The sequence below is a fragment of the Rhinopithecus roxellana genome, chromosome 13, assembly GCF_007565055.1.
Source record: "Rhinopithecus roxellana isolate Shanxi Qingling chromosome 13, ASM756505v1, whole genome shotgun sequence".
Lineage (NCBI taxonomy): Eukaryota > Metazoa > Chordata > Mammalia > Primates > Cercopithecidae > Rhinopithecus > Rhinopithecus roxellana.
Genome location: NC_044561.1, coordinates 13,894,582 through 13,917,741, shown reverse-complemented (window position 1 = coordinate 13,917,741; position 23,160 = coordinate 13,894,582). Strand labels below are relative to the sequence as shown.

The window sequence follows — 23,160 nt, the reverse complement described above, 5'->3', positions numbered from 1 at the left end:
AGCTCAGCTCCAAGGGAACTCTTCCGTAGAGGCTTTTATTCCAGCCAGAAATCATCACTCCCAATCGCTGACCGCCCTCACTGTTACTTTATCTGCACCCCTCTTAAGGTACTGAGGGTGCCACGGGTTGGCCTAAAAAGCACATGGATGGCGGAGTCTGCATGCGCAGCTCAGCAGATCCACACTGGCTGTGTTTGGGGTGAACTCATTTCACCAATCCCTGAGCCTACATTTCACATATAGAAGAACTGAGTTAAATAACCCTCACTTTGGCCGGGTGCGGTGGCTCACGCCTGTAATCCTAACACTTTGGGAGGCCGAGGCGGGCGGATCACGAGGTCAAGAGATCGAGACCTTCCTGCTAACACGGTGAAACCGCGTCTCTACTAAAAATACAAACAATTAGACAGGCATGATGGTGCATACCTGTAATCTCAGCTACTCGGGAGGCTGAGGCAGGAGAATCACTTGAACCCAGGAGGCGGAGGTTGCAGTGAGCCAAGATTGTGCCACTGCACTCCAGGAAATTGGCTGGGTGTGGTTCACGTCTGTATTTCCAATTCCAGCACTTTGGGAGGCCGAGGAAGGTGGATCACTTGAGGTCAGGAGTTCGAGACCAGCCTGGCCAACATGACGAAACCCAGCCTCTACTAGAAATACAAAATAAATAAATAAATAAATAAATAAATAACTCTCACTTCATAGGGCTGTGGTGAGGATTAAATTAAATTAGAACGAGTAATGAATATTCACTCTTTTGCATTTCCCTAGCCCAATATTGCACTATAGAATGTCAGAACTGAAAGGGACTCCAGGAATATCAATCAGATCCAGTGTTTTCCAAATGTTTAAAAGGCTAAGCAGAACCATTTTTTTTTTCCAATGGGGTGGAGGTACTGTTCTGTTGGAGACAGGACTTAGAACTCTGCCCATTCAGATCCTCCACCATCCCCTTTCTCAAAGGCTCTTTCTCCCAATAAGACTTCTAGTCTTGTGCTAGCCAGAGTAATTAGGCAAGAAAAAGAAAAAAAGGGCATCAAAATTGGCAAGAAGGAAGTCAAATGTCCTTGTTTGCAGATGACATGACTTTAGATAGAAAACTCTAAAAGTTGCATCAAAAAACTCTTAGAACTGATAAGCAAATACAGTAAAATTGCAGGATACAAAAGCAGCATATAAACACCAGTAGCGTTTCTATACACCATCCATGAACTAGTCAAAATACAAATTGAGGAAGAAATCTCACCCTATGATAACTATTAATACAAAAAACCTAAAATACCTAAGAATAAAAGTAACCAAGGAGGTGAAAGATCTTTACAAGGAAAATGAGAAAACACCGATGAAAGAAATTGAAGAGGTCACAAAAAATGGAAAGATGTCACATATTCATGAACTGGAAGAATTAATATTGTGAAAATGGTCATACTACCAAAAGAGATCTACAGATTCAATTGTAATCCTTATCAAAATACCAATGAAGGCCGGGCGCGGTGGCTCACGCCTGTAATCCCAGCACTTTGGGAGGCTGAGGCGGGCGGATCATGAGGTCAGGAGATCGAGACCATCCTGGCTAACACGGTGAAACCCCGTCTCTACTAAAAATACGAAAAATTAGCCGGGCGAGGTGGCGGGCGCCTGTAGTCCCAGCTACTCGGGAGGCTGAGGCAGGAGAGTGGCGTGAACCCGGGAGGTGGAGCTTGCAGTGAGCCCAGATCACGCCACTGCACTCCAGCCTGGGCAACATAGCCAGATTCCGTCTAAAAAATAAAATAAATAAATAAAAAATAAAAAAAAAACCAATGAAATTCTTCACAGAAATATATATATAAAAAAAAAAACCTAGAATTCTTATGGGGATCCCAAATAGACAAAGCAATCCTGAGCAAAAAGAATAAGCTGGAATCATCTCACTACCTGACTTCAAAATATACTGCAAAGACATCTTAACCAAAATAACCATGGTACTGGCATAAAAACAGATATATAGATCAATGGAACAGAATGGAAAACCCAGAAATAAATCCATGTATTTATAGCCAACTGATTTTCTTTTTCTTTTTTTTTTTTTTTTGAGACGGAGTCTCGCTCTGTCGCCCAGGCTGGAGTGCAGTGGCCTGATCTCAGCTCACTGTAAGCTCCGCCTCCCAGGTTTACGCCATTCTCCTGCCTCAGCCTCCCGAGTAGCTGGGACTACAGGCGCCCGCCACCTCGCCCGGCTAGTTTTTTGTATTTTTTAGTAGAGACGGGGTTTCACCGTGTTAGCCAGGATGGTCTCGATCTCCTGACCTCGTGATCCGCCCGTCTCGGCCTCCCAAAGTGCTAGGATTACAGGCTTGAGCCACCGCGCCCGGCCGCCAACTGATTTTCTTGCTTTCGTTTTTGTTTTCTTAGAAATTCTCAGTATGTTTTATTGGTGGCAATGTAAATAGATGATAATCATAAACCAAATTAAACAAATCCACCTCATGAATAAATTCTTTCTTTTTCTGGTTTTTTTTTTTTTTTTTTTTTTTGAGATGGAGTCCCACTTTGTTGCCCAGACTGGAGTGCAGTGTGGTGTGATCTCAGCCCACTGCAACCCCCGCCTCCCGGGTTCAAGTGATTCTCATGCGTCAGCCTCCTGAGTAGCTGGGACTACAGGCACCTGCCACCATGCCCGGCTAATTTTTATATTTTTAGTAGAGATGAGGTTTCACCCTGTTGGCCAGGGTGGTCTTGAACTCCTGACCTCAAATGATCTGCCTGCCTTGGCCTCTCAAAGTGCTGGGATTACAGGCGTGAGCCCCTGTACTCGGTCTTAATGAACAAATTCTTAACTACTATTAATTGCTTATAATATGTCCAGCAGATATGTTTTAAAAGTCAACAATATTAATTCCCTTTGTAGATTGTTTTAAAAAACTATTTTGAGTCAATCTCCTTTAATACTTGAAAGTACAAATATAAATTAAATCAAATCCAAAAGATTTGATCTTATTTAATGGCCGGGCATGGTGGCTCACACCTGTAACATGGTCAGGCATGGTGGCTCACACCTGTAATCCTAGCACTTTGGGAGGCCAAGGCAGGCGGATCATGAGGTTAGGAGTTTGAGACCAGCCTGACCAACATGGGCAAACCCTGTCTCTACTAAAAATACAAAAATTAGCTGGGCATGGTGGCATGCACCTGTAATCCCAGCTACTCAGGAGGCTGAGGCAGGAGAATCACTTGAACCCAGGAGGCAGAGATTGCAGTGAGCCGAGATCACGCCATTGCATGCCAGCCTGGGTGACAGAGTGAGACTCCATCTCAAAAAAAAAAAAAAAAAAAAAAAAGGTAACACATACAACAAAAACGTCTATAAAACAAAGATAACTTTAAAAGCATTGCTCAGTTTACTTTGTACCATTTTTATACAAAATATTTTAAAACAGTACATATTGTTGGGATCATACATGAAAGTTCACATCCAGACGTCTTTTCTATCAAATTCTCATCCTTTCTTCATAGTCAAAATCTTAATTTTCATTCCTGGCTGGATTGTTCTTCCTTGGCAATTTTTTCTGTTACCCCACTAAAATATTTCTCACGGAAGGAATTGTGACCTTGGTACGGCAAAAAATGATCACTTTGTAGATGTGAATACCATCTGAAGAAAATGGTATTCTCCACAGGGTAATTTTTAAGAGAACTGTACAGCTCCTTGGGAGATTGTCCATGATCTCATAGCTCACACATAGACTGTCCTGGTTCTCAAATTTCTTCACCATTTCCATTGTGATCAAACATCTTGATGTGTGACTGGAAAATTTCTGCTCACAGTTACTAACGAGTTTCAGGCAAGGATGCCAGGGCACCATCTCTTCAGTGTATTCTGATGTATACACTAGTAACCAATAGACTAGTATTCCACCTAACACAAGGGTCTCAGCTGAGAAGTTTAACAAGTCAAAAAACATATCACTCGGATGATAACTCAAGGAAACAGGAATGTGGCTTTCTGGACATTTTTCTATCTCCGTTGGTATTGCCTTTGGTGAACCTGTTCTTCTCGTAGATTCTCTGATACCATATGGAGGATCAGTAATGATTACACCAAAATGTGTACCTTTTCTCCAGAAAGATTTAGATGCATCTGAAACCAGGACATCATGGTAATACTTCTCTAAACCATATTGACGAAGATTGGCCCTAATGTTTTCATCTGGTCCTCTCCATAGCTGTTTTTTCCTACTGGCTGTTCCCAAGCCTTGAACTGTGTTGTGGTCTACGTCTGTCCCATAAACATATGCACCAAAATGAGCAGATGCTGTCAGGAGGCCACCTAGAAGAACTAGTTGTCAAGAGGAATAGAAAAGCTTTCCTTTGCTTTCTTAGACAGAACCTTATCCATTTGGTTGGAGTGAGTTTCTAGAAGACCCAACTTACAGTCCACTGCTGTTTCAACAAATGGATCAAAGACAATATCATTTTCTTTCCCTTTCCATGGTTAGCCATGATGAATGACAAACCAGCATCCATACTTGTATTTCCAACAAAGTGCCTCTTTTTGACACTGTATGATTCAATAAGCGCTCTCCATCCATCTGAAATCCATCTACCAAAATAAATATTATGTGGCTTCTCAGGAAGGCAGTTTGGGTCCAAACCATAATAATATATGTTGTGGTTTCTTTAAGTTCACTTTTTCTTCAAATGGCAGACATTCAAGTGCATCTGTTCGCTTGATTTTTCCCTTCTTGTGTCAGTGTTTTATTAAAAGTGTGAATCTTTATTTTATATGTAGAGTCTGAACGTAGAAATGGAACCATCTTCTCCAGAGGGTAATTTTTAAGAGAACTGTACTGCTCCTCGGGAGATTGTCCATGATTCCATAGGTCACACATAGACTCTCCATTTCATTAAATTTCTTGCAATATCTTCAGAGGGAATGCTAAGAATTTAAAATGGCGACTTTCCAAGTTTCTTGACTGCTGGCGAACTGACCTCCAAAAAATGAAAGCAAAGACTTTATTTCCTGAGGCATTTAAGCTTCAACATCAGACAATTACAATTCAGGGTTTAGCAGGTGCAACTCCAGGTGCTCCTGGATCATGAGCAGCAGATACCTGTTTACGGTGCACAGCAGCACCGTTGTAGTTGCCTACCGTGCACCTTCGTGGCTCGCACGAGTTCCCACCTCTTTCTCCCTCCCAGAGCAGAGTCTCTACTGAGACCAGCCAGCTGATTTGCAACGAAGGCACCAAGAACATTCAGTAGTGAAAAAACAGTCTTTTCAATGAATGCTGCTGGAAAAGCTGGATATACATATACAGAAAAATGAAACTAGACTTTTATCAGTCACCATATAGAAAAATTCAAATCAGAATGGATTAAAGACTTAAATGCAGGACCTGAAACTATAAAACTGCTAGAAGAAAACATTGAGGGAACACTTCGGGAGGACGTTGCTCGGGGCTAAAGGTTTTTTGGCACTGGCAACAAAAGTGAATATAGATAAATGGGATTACCCCAAGCTAAAAAGCTTCAGTGCTTAAAGGAAGCAATCAACAGAGTGAAGAGACGACCTACAGCATGGGAGAAAATATTTGCAACTATTCATCTGATAAGGAATTAATAAACAGAATATATAAAAGCGGGGTGCAGTGGCTCACACCTGTGATCTCAGTGCTTTGGGAAGCCAAGGGAGGATGGCCTGAGGCCAAGAGTTTGACAGCAGAATATATAAGGAAGGCAGACAATCCAACAGCAAAACAATAACAACAAAGCCAAATCATCTAATTTCAAAATGGGCAAATATCTGAACAGACATTTTTCAAAAGAAGACATATGCATGGCCAATGGGCATATGAGAAAAATGCTTAACATCATTAATCATCAGGAAATGCAAATCAAAACCATAATGAGGTGCGATCTCACCCTCATTAAAATGGCTGTTAGTAAAAAGACAAAATTAACAAATACTGGCAAGGAGAGAGAGAAAGAGGAACTCTTTTTTTTTTTTTTTTTTTTGAGACGGAGTCTCGCTCTGTCGCCCAGGCTGGAGTGCAGTGGCGCAATCTCGGCTCACTGCAAGCTCCGCCTCCTGGGTTCACGCCATTCTCCTGCCTCAGCCTCCCGAATAGCTGGGACTACAGGCGCCCACCACCACGCCCAGCTAATTTTCTGTATTTTTATAGAGATGGAGTTTCACCGTGTTAGCCAGGATGGTCTCAATCTCCTGACCTTGTGATCCGCCTGCCTGGGCCTCCCAAAGTGCTGTGATTACAGGCGTGAGCCACTGCGCCCAGCCGAAAGAGGAACTCTTTATACACTGTTGGGTGGGAAGGTAAATTCGTATAGCCGTTATAGAAACATTATGGAGGTTCCTCAAAAAACTAAAAATGGAATTGCCGTATGATCCAGAAGTCCTACTACTTGGTGAATATCCAAAGGAAATGAAATCAGTTTGTCAATATATCTGTACACCCACGTTTATTGCAGCACTATTCACAAGAGCCAAGATATGAAATCAAACTAAGTGTTCCTCAATAGAAAAGGTAGTATATATGAACAAGGGAATATTATTCAGCCATCAAAAAGAATGAACTTTTGTCATTCCTGGTAACGTGAATGAATTTGGAGGACATGATGTTGAGTGAAATAAGCCAGGCACAGAAAGATAAATACTGCATGTTCTTACTTCTATGTGTTAGCTGAAAAAGTTGATCTTGTAGGAGTAGAGAGTAGAATAATGGTTACTAGAGTCAGGGAGGGTAGGATGGGAGGACAGCCAGAGGTTAGTGAACAGATACAAAAGTGCATCCAGATAGGAGGAATAAGTTCTAGTATTCTACAGCACTGTAGAGCAACTATAACAACTTATTGTATATTTCCAATTGGTCAGAAAGGCAGATTTTGCATGTTTCAAACACAAAGAAATGATAAATGTTTGAGGTGATGCATATGCTAATTATCCTTATTTGATGATTATGTATCATATACATGTATTGAAATATCACACTGTGCTGCATAAATCTGCACAATTATGTGTCAATTAAAAATAATAATAAAAGCAAGAACGATAGCATGTTCTTAAAAAAAAAAAGACTTCCAGCCTTCCCACCCAGATGTTGTCTTTGGGGTTTTTATGATGCACAATTGGGAGACACAGAACTGCAGGGGTTGGGGAAGGGCAGAGAGCATGGGGAGAGTGGACTCCACCTGGGGGAGGAGTTTCCTTTATTGCAGGGACAAAATGAGAGGTGACAAAAGCAGTGTGTGGGAGACAAAAGGGATTTTAAAGAAGTGTGGCTAAAGACTGCATATCCACTTCACAGAGTGAGAAAAACAAGCAAGGAACATGAGGGCTTTTTTTCCAAGTCAAGTCTATCAAGGTGTAATTTACATGCAGTACAATTCCCTTTTGGAGGTGTACAGTTTAGTGAATTTTGATGACCGCCCACAGCCATGTAACCACCGTCACAGTCAAGATACAGAACATTTCCATTACTTTGAAAATTCCCCTATGCCCTTTTACTTAGAAGGATGTTTGCTGTTACCTGTAACAGTGTTGAAGAATCCATCCTCACCCGAGATCAAGTAATAAAGAGAGGACAGAGAGCTGGGTGTAGAGGTGTCCAGGGTACCCTCTCTCTACTCAAACCAGTAAAAAACAAACCTGCAGTATTCATCTTTATATACACTCACAGATGTAAATGCAGAGAGATACAGAGGAGCAAGCCACAAAGCCAATCACATATCAAAGTTACGCCATTAACCTATACAGAGATTTCATAGGTTGTAGTTCCTTTTCCAGCCCCTGCTCCTGGCAACAACTGATTTGCATTAAAGATAATTCAGGCCGGGTGCGGTGGCTTACACCTGTAATCCCAGCACTTTGGGAGGCCGAGGTGGGCGGATCACGAGGTCAGGAGATCGAGACCATCCTGGCTAACATGGTGAAACCCCGCCTCTATTAAAAAAATACAAAAAAATTAGCCGGGCATGGTGGCGTGCACCTGTAGTCCCAGTTACCCTGGAGGCTGAGGCAGGAGAATGGTGTGAATCCAGGAGGCGGAGGTTGCGGTGAGCTGAGATCGTGCCACTGCACTCCAGCCTGGGCAACAGAAAGAGATTCCGTCTCAAAAAAAAAAAAAAAAGATAATTCAACCTGTCTCAATTTAATTTCTGTCCCTATGGTTTTGTCCTTTTTCAGAATGTCACATACATGTAACAATACAGTGATTAGCCTTTTGTGTCTGGCTTCTTTCATTTGAGAGGCATCCATGTTGCTGCATGCATCCATCTTTGCTGCTGTTTATTGCTGAGTAATATACCAGGCACACTGCAATTTGTTTAGACATTTACCAGTTGATGGATGCCCCGGTTGTTTCCGATTTGGGGTTGTTTTGAATAGGGTTGCTATGAACATTCATGTAAAGATCTTCGTGTGGACATACGTTTTCATTTTTCTTGCATAAATACCTGAGTGCAGTTATTAGGTCAGGTGATGTGTCTGTGTATGAGAAACTGACAAACTGGAATTACTTTTGTTGGTGAACTGCGTTTCTTTGACTATGACCCTATTGTGAAACTGAGCCATGTGGCTCACAGCTTTACAAGGGTTGCTTTGTACTCTTGTTGGATGAATTTTAGCTGCATATGTTGTCTCTCCTAAAGGTATTTGCATTTTTTTTTTTTTTTTTTTTTTTTTTAAGACGGAGACTTGCTCTGACGCCCAGGCTGGAGTGCAGTGGTGCGATCTCGGCTCACTGCAAGCTCCGCCTCCTGGGTTCACCCCATTCTCCTGCCTCAGTAGCTGGGACTACAAGCGCCCACCACCATGCCTGGCTATTTTTTTGTATTTTTAGTAGAGACAGGGTTTCTCTATGTTAGCCAGGATAGTCTCGATCTCCTGACCTCATGATCCGCCCGCCTCAGCCTCCCAAAGTGCTGGGATTACAGGCATGAGCCACCACGCCCAGCCAGGTATTTGCATTTTAAACAGAAGTCAACTATTCCGTTCAACAAACACTCCCCCAAACTTCAAGTCATAGAATTGGCTTCATTCTCCATGTGAGAGGTTTCCCATGAGCTAGCAGGTTCTTGTTACTTTAGACAGGGTGCGCTCAGAACATCATGTGGGTACCAATGAACCATATGTGTGCCTGCAACTATAGGTAGATGAATCCCCTGAGTACTCCAACATCCAGGATTCTGCCAGGCAGAGGAAACAGCTCTGGAGGGAAGAGGCTGCCGGAGTGGTCCTCCTCTAACACTGTCCCTTGCTGTTTTTGTTCAGGTCTTGCGTTCTTTCTCTAGACTCCACTTCTGTCACCAGTGCAAAGCAAGCATCTTTTAGAGACAAAGGAGCGTTGGACAAAAGGTCCCCAGGGAAACCTGTTTCCTGTCTCTCAGACTCAGATTCAGATGAGGGCAGAATCAGATTGGAAGGGGCTATCAAGAGAACTGTTTTACTTCATGAATCTTCCTTCCTTCCTTCCTTCCTTCCTTCCTTCCTTCCTTCCTTCCTTCCTTCCTTCCTTCCTTCCTTCCTTCCTTCCTTCTTTTCTTTTCTTTTCTTTTTCTTTTTTCAGAGGAAGTCTCACCCTGTTGACCGGGCTGGAGTGGAGTGGCACAATCTCAGCTCACTGCAACCTCCGTCTCCCAGGCTCAAGTGATTCTCGTGCCTCAGTCTCCTGAGTAGCTGGAATTACAATCACCCACCATCACACCCGGCTAATTTTTGTATTTTTCATAGAGACGGGGTTTCACCGTGTTGGTCAGGCTGTTCTCAAACTGCTGACCTCAGGTGATCCGCCCACCTCGGCCTTTCAAAGTGCTGAGGTTACTGGTGTGAACCACTGCACCCGGCTGGTGAATGTCTTTGACTCCATCTGCTTCTCTATACCCCACAGTGTAAGCCTCCCATTGACACAGGAGCTAAAAAGAAATGATTTAGGCAGCTAGTGAGGGTAAGAGAGTCCTCGCTAAGGCCTCCCTTTTAACAAAAAGCAGTCCCCAAATAATTTCTTTTCTAACAAAAAGCAGCGTGTAAAATCGAGTGCAGACATAGATAAGGAAGCTGGAAACTTGCACAGGTGAATGCTGGCAGCCGTGCCAAAAGGAAAAGGCTATCTGGAAGCCAGGTATCTTCAACATGGAGGCTCCATTTTCCCTTTTCTTTGTCATGACGTGTACAGAAAGAAACAGGGAACACGGAGCCAGCCAGGTGGAGGACCTATCTGCATAACAAAAGTTTAGGGGCCGGGCGCAGTGGCTCACCCCTGTAATCCCAGCACTTTGGGAGGCCAAGGAGGGAGGATCAGTTGAGGTCAGGAGTTCGAGACCAGCCTGGCCAACATGGCGAAACCCCATCTCTTATGAAAATACAAAAATTAGCCAGGCATGGTGGCATGTGCCTGTAATCCCAGCTACTTGGGAGGCTGAGACAGGAGAATCACTTGAACCCAGGAGGTGGAGGTTGCAGTGAGCTGGGATCACACCATTGCACTCCAGCCTGGGTGACAGAGCAAGACCCTGTCTCAAAAAAAGATTAGGGTGGGGAAGCCAGCTTCTTCCCGAGTTATGTAAATGGAACACCTGGTTTGACCAATCTTCTGGGCCCTGTGTAAATTAGACACTGCCTCCTCAAGCTCATCTATAAAATCCAGTGCATTTCACCATGGAACTGGAACGCCCGCTTGGGAGCTCCTCTTTCTCTGCAGGAAGGAGAGCATTTCTCTTTCTTTTGCCTATTTAAACTGCTGCTCTTAACCTTACTCCTTGTGTGCCTTCTGTATTCTTGTCCTTGATTTCCTTGGCTTGAAGCAATGAACCTCAGGTGTGACCGCAGATGATCCTGGTGGGTGCCTCACTGACCTGCTGCCTTCTATTCTCGGTCCATCTTCTGGTCTCCACGTGGCAGCCAGAGGAGCTGCTTTATTTTAAGGTTTTGATTGATTGATTTAAATTGGTAAACACATGATTCAAAATTAGAAAGGTACAAAAGTGTAGGCAGAAAAAGTCTCCTTCCACCTACCCCCAACTTTTTTTAAGAGACAGGGTCTCACTATATTGCCCAGGCTGGTCTCAAACTTTTGGCCTCAAGCGATCCTCCCACCTTGGCCTCCCAAAGTGCTGGGATTACAGGCCTGAGCCACCGTGCGTGGCTGAGATATATATTTTTAGACACACACACACACACTCACACACAATGATCATGTCATTCCTCTGCTGATAGCCATTCTTCCCATTTCACTGAGGATAAAACGCCAAGTCTATAATAAGGTCCTAGGGTCAGGCTCGAGCAGCCCTGACTCCCTGTTTGGGATCTCCTTGCCCCCCAGAGTTGGGACCCTCGGGCCTCCTCTCAGTCTCTCCAGCATGCTGGCTTCACCCACTTCAGGGTTTGCACACACTGCTCCCATTGCCTGGAAGGTTTCTTTCTCCACTTCACCTAGTGAAGCACCCTCATTTTTCAGATCTTGGCCTGAGAACTGCTTCCTCATGCAAGCCTTCCGTGATCCCCATGCCTGGCCAGGTCCTAGGGTCATGGGACCCTGTGATACCATCTCGTACCACCATTTATCGCCATTCTGTTTTGAGAGATTATTTGATCACGGGATTTGAGGAATCCTGCACTAGACTGGCAGTGACAGGGCAGCAGTTCTCCTGCTTTCCTCATCGCCATATCTCCAGGGTCCAGCACAGTTCCATGGAACACAAAGCAGCTAGCGTTGGCCGAGCACTTACCGTGTACCAGGCCCCGTTGTCAGCACTTTACACATAGCACATTCCTGTAATCAACATGAAAGCCTGGAGACAGGTGCAATGATCATCTCCATTTTGCAGACAAGGAAACTGAGGCTCCACTAAGCAAGTCAACTAATATCACTGCTAACTCTGACATTACATGCTGCCTGCAGGAGTTTGGTAAGTATTTGTTGAATGAGTGACTAATAAATAAAAGAGAGAATGAAAAACGGAATGAATGAAACTCTCATGTAATAGAGAGAAAAACTGAGACCCCCCAGGAGAGGAGCAACCTGACTAGGTTATTCAACGCGGCAGAGGTGGAGCTGGGAGGGCAGTGCAGGTGCTGCCCGTGGGGCCGGATTCTCCCAGCTGTCCCACCTGGCCTCTCAGCCACACGCCCCTGCTAGCCAGTAGCCCCAGCCCCAGCAACTCAGCCTGGCCCTCACTGCCCTTCCCTCCTCCTCGCCGTGGCTCTCCCACCCTTTCCCTAGAGCTTCCCAAAGCCTGTCCCTGGATGCCTCCTCCCAGAAAATCGGCGGGCCTCTCCCAGATTCCCCCAGCCCCTCCACTTCTGCTCTCAGACACCCTCTAGCATGGACCCACACAGCCAGGGCTGCAGACGCAGCTCCTGAATGAAGAGACATCTTCACTGCCCCGCCCCTGCCATCTTTTCAGTTCTTCAGGTTGTTCTTGTCTTTTTTTCAATACAAAGTCCCTGTGTGATGCTGGGAGTTAATTAATTGTATTCTGGCCAATTAACTGTAAGGAAAGTTTTTCCTTCCTTATAGAAGAAAGAGCTTCCCTATAGAAGAGATGGCTACGTAGGGAGACTGCAGCTCGCTCTCTCTCTCTCTCTCTCTCTCTCTCTCTCTCTCTCTCTCTCTCTCTCTCTCTCTCTCTCTGTGTGTGTGTGTGTAAAACTCCATCTAGCTTTTGGATATCATTTATGAGGACTTGATGTCCAGAGCTGTGGCAACCATTTTATGACATGAGGCAACAAGCTTGTGGCTGAAAAGTCTAAATGCTGAGAAAGGCAGTGTGGAGAGAGCCTGGATCCTTCTTGATAATCTCCCTCTGGAGGGTTCGTTAGGTAAGCGCTATTTTCCTTACAGCCCAGTGGTCATTGATTTTCTGCAACTTGAAGCTAAAAGCATTCTTTTTTTTTTTTTTTTTTTTTTTTTTTTTGAGACGGAATCTCTCTCTGTCGCCCGGTCTGGAGTGCAGTGGCCAGATCTCAGCTCACTGCAAGCTCCGCCTCCCGGATTCACGCCATTCTCCTGCCTCAGCCTCCTGAGTAGCTGGGACTACAGGCGCCTGCCACCTCGCCCGGCTAGTTTTTTGTATTTTTTTAGTAGAGACGGGGTTTCACCGTGTTAGCCAGGATGGTCTCGATCTCCTGACCTCGTGATCCGCCCGTCTCGGCCTCCCAAAATGCTGGGATTACAGGCTTGAGCCACCGTGTCCGGCCTGAAAGCATTCTTTACTGATTGAGTGAGGATGCCTTCACCTCCTTAGGAAGCACGTAGGAAGTTCAGGCACAAGGAGACAGGAGGGAAAGCGCTGACCTACGGGTCAGCCAACATGGACTCTCCCTGACTCCACCACCAATTAGTGGCCTGACCCAGGGCAAAGTCACTTCCTCTCTCACTCCGTTTTCTTCCTGGGAAAATGAGGGGCTGCATGACAGCAGCGGCGTCTCCTAACAGTGACTCACAAGCCCCCCAAAGCCGCAGTGAGTTTCTTGAACTTTTACTGATGGCAGTGAGGGGCGGAGAGGGTCCGCACTGAGCTCAACTGTGACGGTTTGGAGGTGACTCAGTGAGGATTCAGACAGCCCCGGAGTCTTTTTTCCATTCCTGTTCCCCATTTGTCAGCAATCCTTCATCGTGCCCCAGTTTCAGGGTGTATTTTTAGTGAAAATAAACTTGCACAGCTCAGGATTACACAATTCCTTCAAGAGCTTCAACATCACCTGCTGATGGACCCAGGCTAATGAGTAGGTCACGTGGAGGTGGTCACCCCTCCCCAACAGTGGGTGTGAGTAGCTGGTGAGGCCCACTGGCCCCAAAGTTTAGAAAGGTGGGCTAACGAGGCAAATCATTTAATTTTGCCAGAAAAACAGACAAACACAAATCTCCACGGCCTACAGCCCGGGGCGAGATGAGTGCATTCAGCCTGGGATTCAGAGTCAGGCCTTCGAGGTATCCTAGCATCTAGTGAGGAAAACAGAACTGCTTTTTGAAACCTTTTGCCTTCTAAATCCAGGCCTGGAACTGGCTTGTGTTTTGCCGAGCAGGTAAACGGGTTTGATTGGTTTGCAAAAGCGTGTTTGGGAGTGGGGAGCTAGGGTCGTGGGGAGGTTACATCCTCTGCCTAAATAAGGGAAGAGAGTTGAGCATTTCTAGAGGCCATGGAGAAGGCAGAATAATCACAGGCACTGTTGGTGACCTGCCCAGATCCCCATTGCAGGAAAGAAACACCCAGACTCCTCCTACTGGGCATGTTGGTTGAACCCTTCAATTGAGAACCACCCCAACCAAGAAGCCTCGGAGATCACACTGCCCCATCCTCATTTAATGACTGACCTATACAGGGATCAAAGAGGCCAAGTCCCTGGGCTCAAGGTGGGATAAATCTGTGGTTCCCTCCACAGTCCGGAGCTTCTGGTGGGACCTGGCCGAGGCTAGGCTTCCACTGTCCCCACATTCCTGCCTGGCTTCTCCCCCTGCCCTGTCCTGACTCCCTCACTTCCTTACAAGTCCCTCCTGAGAATACTCCTTCCCTCCATAGATGACCTGCACAGGGACCTCTGTCTCAGATGCTAGTTCCGCAGAAGCCACCTATGACCTAGGGTATGGAAATGAGGAGGAGAGTGAGGCACTTGCGCTGGGTAAGGCCCCTCAAATGGGACCAAACAGCCAATGTCTAAGGTCTTTTAAGCACATGAATATTTAATGTTCTATAATCCATGTGAATTGAACTGTTTTGTATGAACCTTATTAGTTGGGTAGACACGGGCAGGTCTTTCAATCTTCTGCTGTGATGTAAGCTCTTAGCCCATCCCCTGCAATCTTAAGTACAGTCTGTTACACACAGAAATTCCCTGCAAGTGTGTGTGTGTGTATGTGTGTGTGTATGCGTGTGTGTGTGTGTATGTGTGTGTGTATGTGTGTGTATATGTTTTTGTGTGTGTGTGTATGTGTATGTTTGTGTGTGTGTATGTGTGTGTGTGTATGCGTGTGTGTGTGTATGCGTTTGTGTGTGTGTGTATGTGTGTGTGTATATGTTTGTATATGTGTGTGTGTATCTGTGTGTGTGTGTGTCTGTGTGTGTACACACAGGGTTAGTGGTTGGGTTCCACAATTGGATTGACCCCAAATGGCCAGAACATGCAGGATAGCGATCTAATCCATAAATGGAATTAACTCAGCAGAAAGGAGCTGGAGGTGATCACCAGCCTATAAATACTTGGAGAATTTGCATCAGTGTTGGAGAGGACTTGGAACTTCCTTGGGAAATAGATGAGAATTGGAATCATTCTTTCCTACATCTTGAGGCACAGAAAGACAGCTGGTATGGAAGACACTACTAGTTGTCTACACAGCATCCATTCTCTCTTTCTTTCTTAGTAACAGAGCGTTGGTTTTATTCTGGAGAGCAATGTGCTCAATTAAAAGAATATATTTCTCAGAACAGTTGGCATGGCCAATGAGATGAGAAGACTAGCTTTTGTTTTGAGGTCTCTGTAAGAAGAGCACAGCATGGATCCTTTGTGTCCTTTCCTTCTCCCTGATGCTTCCTACCTGGAACATAGATGTGATGACTGGAGCTTCAGCAGCCATCAGGAACTATGATGAGACCTTGAGGATGGAAGCTCCATGCTGAGTATGGCAGAGCAGAAAAATCCAAGGATCTTCAGTCTCTGAAGACTCCATGGAGGTGCCAGGCCAGCCCCTTTGAGGTTTAAACAATTGAAGTTGGAGCTCCAGTACTCACAGCAGCATGCGTTCCTCGTGAATTCTGCTTTCACGAGCAGAGTCTTTGCCAAGTTACCCCCTTTTTACCAGGATCATCATTATTGCTTATTCCCATGTTTTCCATGGGAACGATGGTGGGGAAGGGAAAGAGTGTGGGCTTAGGACGCTTGGTTCAGGGAACCTTAGCAGAGAGCAGTTTCAAGTGTGAGTGTGCTGTAGAACCACCTGGAAGGTTTGTTAAAATGCAGGCTGCTGCTGGCCCCTGACCCCGCAGTTTTTAATTCAGTAGGTCTAAAGGAGGGCCTCTGAACTTGCATTTCTAATTAGCTTCCAAGAGATGCTGATGCGGCTGGCCTGGGAACCACATCATCCTCATGGCAATCCACACTACCCTAATTTTAAAATCTCTTTTCTGTCATTAATTTAACAACTAGGTACTTCATCCTGTATTCATTTCAACACAGGATTCATTCATTCATTTAACAAATAATTAAAAAGCAGCCACTGTGCGCCAAGCTGTAGCACCAGGGACTCAACAGTGGAGCAAACCAAGCCTCTGATGTCAGCTTGGAAGCTAACATCCTTGTGCAAGAGAAAGGCAATGACAGATAACCGATTAAAAATATAACACAGGCAGGTGCAGCGCCATCCCAGCTACTCAGGAGGCAGGAGGATCACTTGAGCCCAGGAGTTTGAGGTTACAGTGAGCTATGATCGCGTCACGGCACTCCAACCAGGGCGACAAAGTGAGATCTTGTCTCTAATGAGACAGAGAGAGAGTGAGAGAGAGTGTGTGTGTGTGTCTGTATGTGTGCACTATAGTGACAGCCAGGGACAAATGCTATGAAGACAAATAAATCAGGGTAAGGGGATAGAGAGTGATAGGAGATGGACTTTTAGAGAGGACGGCCAGTGAAGGACTTTTAAAAGAAAAGGTGTACAAAAACTCACATACAATGAAGGACTGAGCAGTGCAGAATTCTGGGGCAAGAGTATCTCAGGTGCAGTGAATGGCAAGTGCAAAGGTCTGGGGGAGGGACATGTTTGCTATGTTGAGTCCTCATCAAGATCTGCGGGCTGGAGCAGAGAGAGCTAGAGGGAGAGAGGCAGGAAAAGAGGGCAGAAAGATGGGCAGGGCCAGCCCATGGGAGTCTTTCAGGGCACAGTAAGGATTTTGGGTTTTAGTTAAAGCTCGAGGGGAGCCATTGGAAGGAGTGACATGATCTGGCTCCTGTTTTCAAAGGAATACTCTGACTTAGGAGCTGCTGCTCTCATTCAGGCAAGAAATGATGGTGGCTAGGGTAGGACAGATGGGGAGAAGTGGACAGATTTAATAGGATTTGCTGTCACCTTGGATATGTGGTGTAAGAACAAGATCAGAGCCAAGGACAACTCCTAGGATTTTAGCCTGGGCAGCCAGGTAAATGGTGGCTATTCAGGAATTCTTAGATGCTGTATCTACTGGGGAAGGCCACAGGGAAAGCAGATGATGAAGACGTAATGTCTGCTCTCCAGATCTCACTGTTCAGTGGGATTCTCCATAAACATGCATTGAGGACCCAGGCAAGATCGTTCCCAAGGGGAGGGACAGTCCTATTTGGGCTGCGTTTGTCAGTTTATATGATCAGGGAGATTCCTTTTGGGGCTCTAGTTTCATATCAGATGTCATGGGAAAAGCTACCGTGGCATCCAAACCCTGCTGGTTGGGCAACCCCGTAGATTACAGATAGATGTGTGGTTTACAAATCGCTAGAATTGGAAAGAGCCAAAAAGAAACTGGTGAGGGAGGCTCAGAACAGAATTCCAGGTGAGCACTATGCAGGCTTACTAAAATAACTCAGCGTCAAGAAGAACAATGACAACTATTCTGTCACAGGTGTGCTGTGCTGTAACAGCCTAACAAACTCTTCTAGACTTGGGGAGCTAGAAACAGCGTTTCAGACTTGATTATTCATCAGTTGCTAGCTGGCAGGGGAGGGAGTGGGAGTCTCAGATTTTCTTCGCATTTTTTTCTAGTAGTTAATAATTCCTATATAATTCAAATATCAGCTGAAGCCTTCCTACACCTTGAGAACTTCAAAAATATTAGTGTGTGGCCAGGTGCAGTGGCTGATGCCTGTAATCCCAGCACTTTGGGAGGCCAAGGTGGGAGGATCGCTTGAGACCAGGAGTTTGAGACCAGCCGGGGCAACATAGCAAGACTCTGTCTACAAAAAATAAATAAACAATTAGTAGTTGGGTGTGGTGGCCTGTGCCTATAGTCTCAGATACTTTGGAGGCTTAGACAGGAGAATTGCTTGTGCCCAGGAGTTTAAGGCTGCAGTAAGTTATGATTATGCTACTGCACTCCAGCCTGGGCAACAGAGCAAGACCCTGTCTCTAGTAATAATAATAATAATAATAAATACTAGTATGAACCCCTCAATTCTAAGCCCTCTGGAGTCTACATCAAAATTTCTGTGAATTTGGGGGTAGGGTCGGGACTCCTGTTGTCAAGGTTACCTTGTATCTCCAGGCAATTGCTTCTCTTAGCATCGCCTTTGTCTCACACAAAACTGAAGAGACTCAAAGATCATTTTCTTTCTTGTTTTCTACTATAATCTTATTATAAGCAAGGGTCCCATATGGCCCAGTTTTTGGATGGAGTTGTATTCAGGATGCACAGTCCAGTAAACAAAGGTAATTAAAAAGTAATTCCAGGCCGGGCGCAGTAGTTCATGCCTGTAATCCCAGCACTTTGGAAGGCTAAGGCAGGAGGATCCCTCGAGCCCAGGAGTTCAAGATTGGCCTGGGCAACATAGCAAGATCTCGTGTCAGAAAAAAAGGGAGGGGGATTCCAATTTTTATGTTCATCTTTCAAATCACCCTGAAGAGGACCTCCATCATATTTTATACCATTTCTCAAATCTCTCTTCTTTGTCTTGCCAGTTCTCACTCACAATTTCTTTTTTCTTTTTCTTCTTCTTTCTTTTTGAGACAGAGTCTTGCTCTGTTACCCAGGTTGGAGTGCAGTGGCATGATCTGGGCTCACTGCAACCTCTGCTTCCCAGGTTCAAGCGATTCTCCAGTAGCTTGGATTACAGGTGCGTGCCACCACACCCGCTAGTTTTTGTATTTTTAGTAGAGATGGAGTTTTACCATATTGACCAGGCTGGTTTCAAACTCCTGACCTCAAGTGATCTGCCCACCTCGGCTTCCCGAAGTGCTGGGATTACAGGTGTGAGCCACTGCACCCAGCCTACATTTTACTCTTATACTTCTCAGCTGGCAAACATTTCAAACTTTCTCCCAAGTTTTGCCTCTTCCCATTGGCCTTTACAGTCTCTCTCCTTTCCTTCCTTCCTTTCCTTACTCTCCCTCCCCCTCCCTCTTCTTTTCTCTTCTCTCTCCTTCCTTCCTTTCTTCCTTCCTTCCCTTCCTCCCCCTTCCTCCCTTCCTCCCTTCCTCCCTTTCTTTCTCTCTCTCTCTCTCTCTCCCCCTTCCTTCCTTCCTTCCTTCCTCCCTCCCTCCCTCCCTCCCTCCCTCCCTCCCTCCCTCCCTCCTCTCTCTCTCTCTCTCTCTCTCTCTCTCTCTCTCTCTCTCTCTCTCTTTCTTTCTTTCTTTCTTTCTTTCTTTCTTTCTTTCTTTCTTTCTTTCTTTCCTTCCAGTCTCACTCTGTCGCCCAGGCTGGAGTGCAGTGGCACAATCTCAGCTCGCTGAAACCTCTGCCTCCCAGGTTCAAGCAATTCTTCCACCTCAGCCTCCTGAATAGCTGGGATGACAGGTGCCTGCCGCCATGCCCAGCTAATTTTTGTATTTTTAGCAGAGACAGGGTTTCACCATGTTGGCCAGGCTGGTCTCAAACTCCTGACCTCAAGTGATCCACCCGCCTTGGCTTCCCAAAATACTGGGATTACAGGTGTGAACCACCACACCTGGCCACTGTTTCTTTATTTCTTGCCATTCTTCTAGTCTCACAAAAGGACGCAAAATAGGCTGCAAAAGTTCAAACTTGCATAGAGCTTGTGTGTACGTGTGCATGCACACGCGTGTGTATGTATGAGACAGAGGTTAGGTTTATTAATCTTCTAAATACCCATTCTCTCTCCCCATATGGGCTCACTAAAGGTAATTTTCTTTATCCACTCAACTTCTTCCCTCCCCCTGCCCACTCCCACAACACAGTCACTATGGTAGAGAGCACTTCACTAAAGATTTGGTGGGAGAGCCCAAGGGATTCTGTCAGAAACACAAGTAATGTAACCATGCACATCAGGCATCTGAGTTCTTAAGACGCCTCTCACTGGCTGTCTATCCACATTTGCCCATCGTGACCCATTTTGATGGCTTCTTTATATATCACCTGTCTATACTGATTGCCACCATCCCTCCTCTTCTTTCAGGAGCAAAGTGACAAATTTCACTCCTCGTCTTTTTTTTCTTTTGAGATGCAGTTTCACTCTTGTTGCCCAGACTGGAGTGCAGTGCCACAAATTCAGCTCACTGCAACCTCCGCCTCCCAGGTTCAAGCGATTCTCCTGTCTAACCCTCCCGAATAGCTAGGATTACAGGTGCCTGCCACTACACCCGGCTATTTTTTTTTTTTTTTTTTTTTTGTATTTTTAGTAGAGACAGAGTTTCACCATGTTGGGCAGGCTGGTCTCGAACTCCTGACCTCAGGTGATCCACCTGCCTCGGCCTCCCAAAGTGCTGGGATGACAGGCGTGAGCCACTGTGCCGGCCTCACTCCTTGTCTTATGCAGAGCAGTTTAGCTCCTTAGCAGAAGTGTTGCAAGCATGGGAACTGGAGCCAGTCGGCTTGGGTTTGAATCCTGCCCCCTGCTGACTAGCTGTGTGACCTCAAGAAGGCTTCATCACTTCTTGTTTCCTAGTTTCTTCATTGCCAAAATGGAATTAGTGCTAATCCCTTCCTCCTAGGGTTGGTGGGAGGATTAACCGAGTTAACTGACATCAAGTACTTAGGGAAGCACCTAGTATAGAACAGGTGCTCATGAAATCTCAGCTTTTATTAGTCTCCTGAGCTCTTGGGCTCATCTGTCATTTCCTAACAGAGAGACTTGTTCAACCCTTCCAAATAAAGGACGCTTCCTCCCCAGGAAGGATTTTGGTGCTGGCCATAAATGCTGTTTAACCTTGTTGCTTCCAGAAAGGGTACTGGGTTTGAATCCCGACTCTACCACTTTCTGGCTGTGTGACCTTAAGCAGATCCTTCGACATCTGTGAGTCTGTTTCCTCATCCTTAAAATGGACATAACAGCGCTACCCATTTCCTGAGATTGTTAGGACAAAGGGAGCAAGCATGTGAAGCCTCTGGAGTGGTAAGGATTTGTGGGGTGTGGGCGGGACACTGGGTGCTGTCCAATGGATCAGTTCTCAGCCCAGTGAACAACACCCAGGCTGTGGTCCACAAATGCGTTTGCAGCCTGCACCGCCCCCCGCCAGAGCTGTGCAATGGTGGTTCTTCATGAAGGAAAGGTGCTCCTGGGATACATACAGTGTTGGGATCAACTAACAAGATGATCTCAGGGGAGGGCAAGACCCCTGTGGACGGGGAAGACTTTCTAAGGGAGGGAGAGCTTGGGCTGGGCCATGTAAACAGGGAGGATTTGAATAAGGACCATGTGGAAGGAACTTCAGACAGGAGGGGCTCCTGAGCAAAGAATGGGAGGTAGGACTGGGGTTTGTGTGCAAAGCCAGCTTCCTGGGAACCGCCACACCCTCTGATTCAGCTAAATCCACTGATAGGGCTGAGCAGCTGGCTGGGCCTGGGCAGCGGGTTCGTGTTACGGGTGGGTAACTGCCAAGAGCAGAACAGAGGGCTGCGGAATGTCCCCTGCCAGGCCGAGGTGCTTGGACTTCAGTGTTATTAGTGATAATAGCAAAGCAATAAGAACAAGCATCATTTGTTGCACTCTCAGATACCAAGCACCCATCTCAGAGTGCAACACTGTAGCTCGGGGGCCACACATCAAATCTGTGTCAGAGTCTGGATGGATACTGAGGTCCAGTGGACCCCAGAGGCCAGGCCCCTGACTACAAGGAGTGCCCACACTGTCCTGGGGCACCCACAGCCTCTGAGCATTGGCAGAGTCCATCCTTAGGGTCAGCTCTGTCCCAGGAAGGAGGTGGGGGTGTCTTGTGAGCATCCTGTTGTTCATCTCCTCCCCTCCCCCATTTCCTCTTCTTCTCTCCGCTCCTCCTTCTGACCACGCACTGGCTGGGGACACCTCCAGGCCACCCTCAGCCCCCGGTGGATTTGGCCTCCATGGAGTGCAGCCCAACTGTCTCCAGAGCCCCTCCTCCAACATTCCCTGTCTGGATAGGACCAAGCAAGGTAGAGGTGGCGCAGGCGGAGAAGGAGGAGAGAACCTTCTCCAATGAGAGAGGGGACTGCACCTCTCCAACCCAGGTTTGGCATTTTATGTGCTGGGAATGAGAAGCCCAGGGTTGCTATGGAAACTACCATCCCCTGCTCCCTCTCTTATTCTCTGTGGGAAGTTCTTACATGTAAGGGGTGTGGGGTACGTGGGTAGGGGGCACTCGTGCTGCACACGGTGCTGGAACGCAGAAGGACCATCTCTAGGGGTGGGAGATGCAAGGGATGGATGAGAGCCAGGAGAAGGGCCTCTGAGGCTCCTGATCCTAGGAGGAGCTTCAGGGCTTCCGGCTTGAGAGCAGGGCCAGGGGCAGCCATGGAGCTCATGGGGCTTCTCTGGAATAATCCTGGGACTGACCATGCATACTTGAAAAGCACAGAACAATTTGTAAAACGCAGTCAGATGGGCCACTGGGAAAGAGCTTGGGCCCTACAGTGACCAAGATGTAGGCTTGAATACCAGTACAGCTCATGCTCCTAAGCTTCAATTTCTCTACTAGAAGATACGCCTAGTGACAGCAGCCTCAGAGAGTGGTGACATGCAACCATGATGCTATGCACCTGGTCCCTGCCTGGCGTCTATACGACAGGCAGTATCCAGTTAAGGGGGGCTCTTCTCTTCCCTTTCCCATCTCACCCGATCCCATTCAGATAGGCAGTAGGAGCCCACTTTACAGATAAGGGGACTGAGGCCCAGCCAGGGGAAGGAAGGGGCTCAGGGTCCATAGGGGGTCTGGGCAGGGCCAGGAACTACACAAGCTCTTCTGCCTTCCCTTGCACTCTTGTCCCTGCTGCCTGGCGCTGGCCTTAACCGTCAGCCACTGTGATCTGCGGGACTCCCTGCGTCTGAGTCCGGTGCTAAGCCCCCGCGCTTCTTGACACCGTCATTGGGGGGAACCAGGCCTGTGGCAGAAACAACTCTCTTTTGGCTTTATTATTAAAATAGAATAAAGTACCAAGCTTTCTCTGTGGGGGAGGGAAATGATGGAGGTGGGGAAGAAAAACAGTTTCCCAGCTCCGAAGCCGACACCCCCATACAGCAGCACCCCTCAGCTCCCAGAAAGGAAGGAGTTCCTTCCAGGT

At 46.4% G+C, this 23,160-nt stretch overlaps 1 pseudogene; it reads right to left on the bottom strand.

Annotated features, from left to right (window-relative positions):
• Positions 1-3,510: 3,510 nt before the first annotated feature.
• On the bottom strand, positions 3,511-22,395 carry LOC104682571 (annotated as a pseudogene).
• Positions 22,396-23,160: the final 765 nt, after the last annotated feature.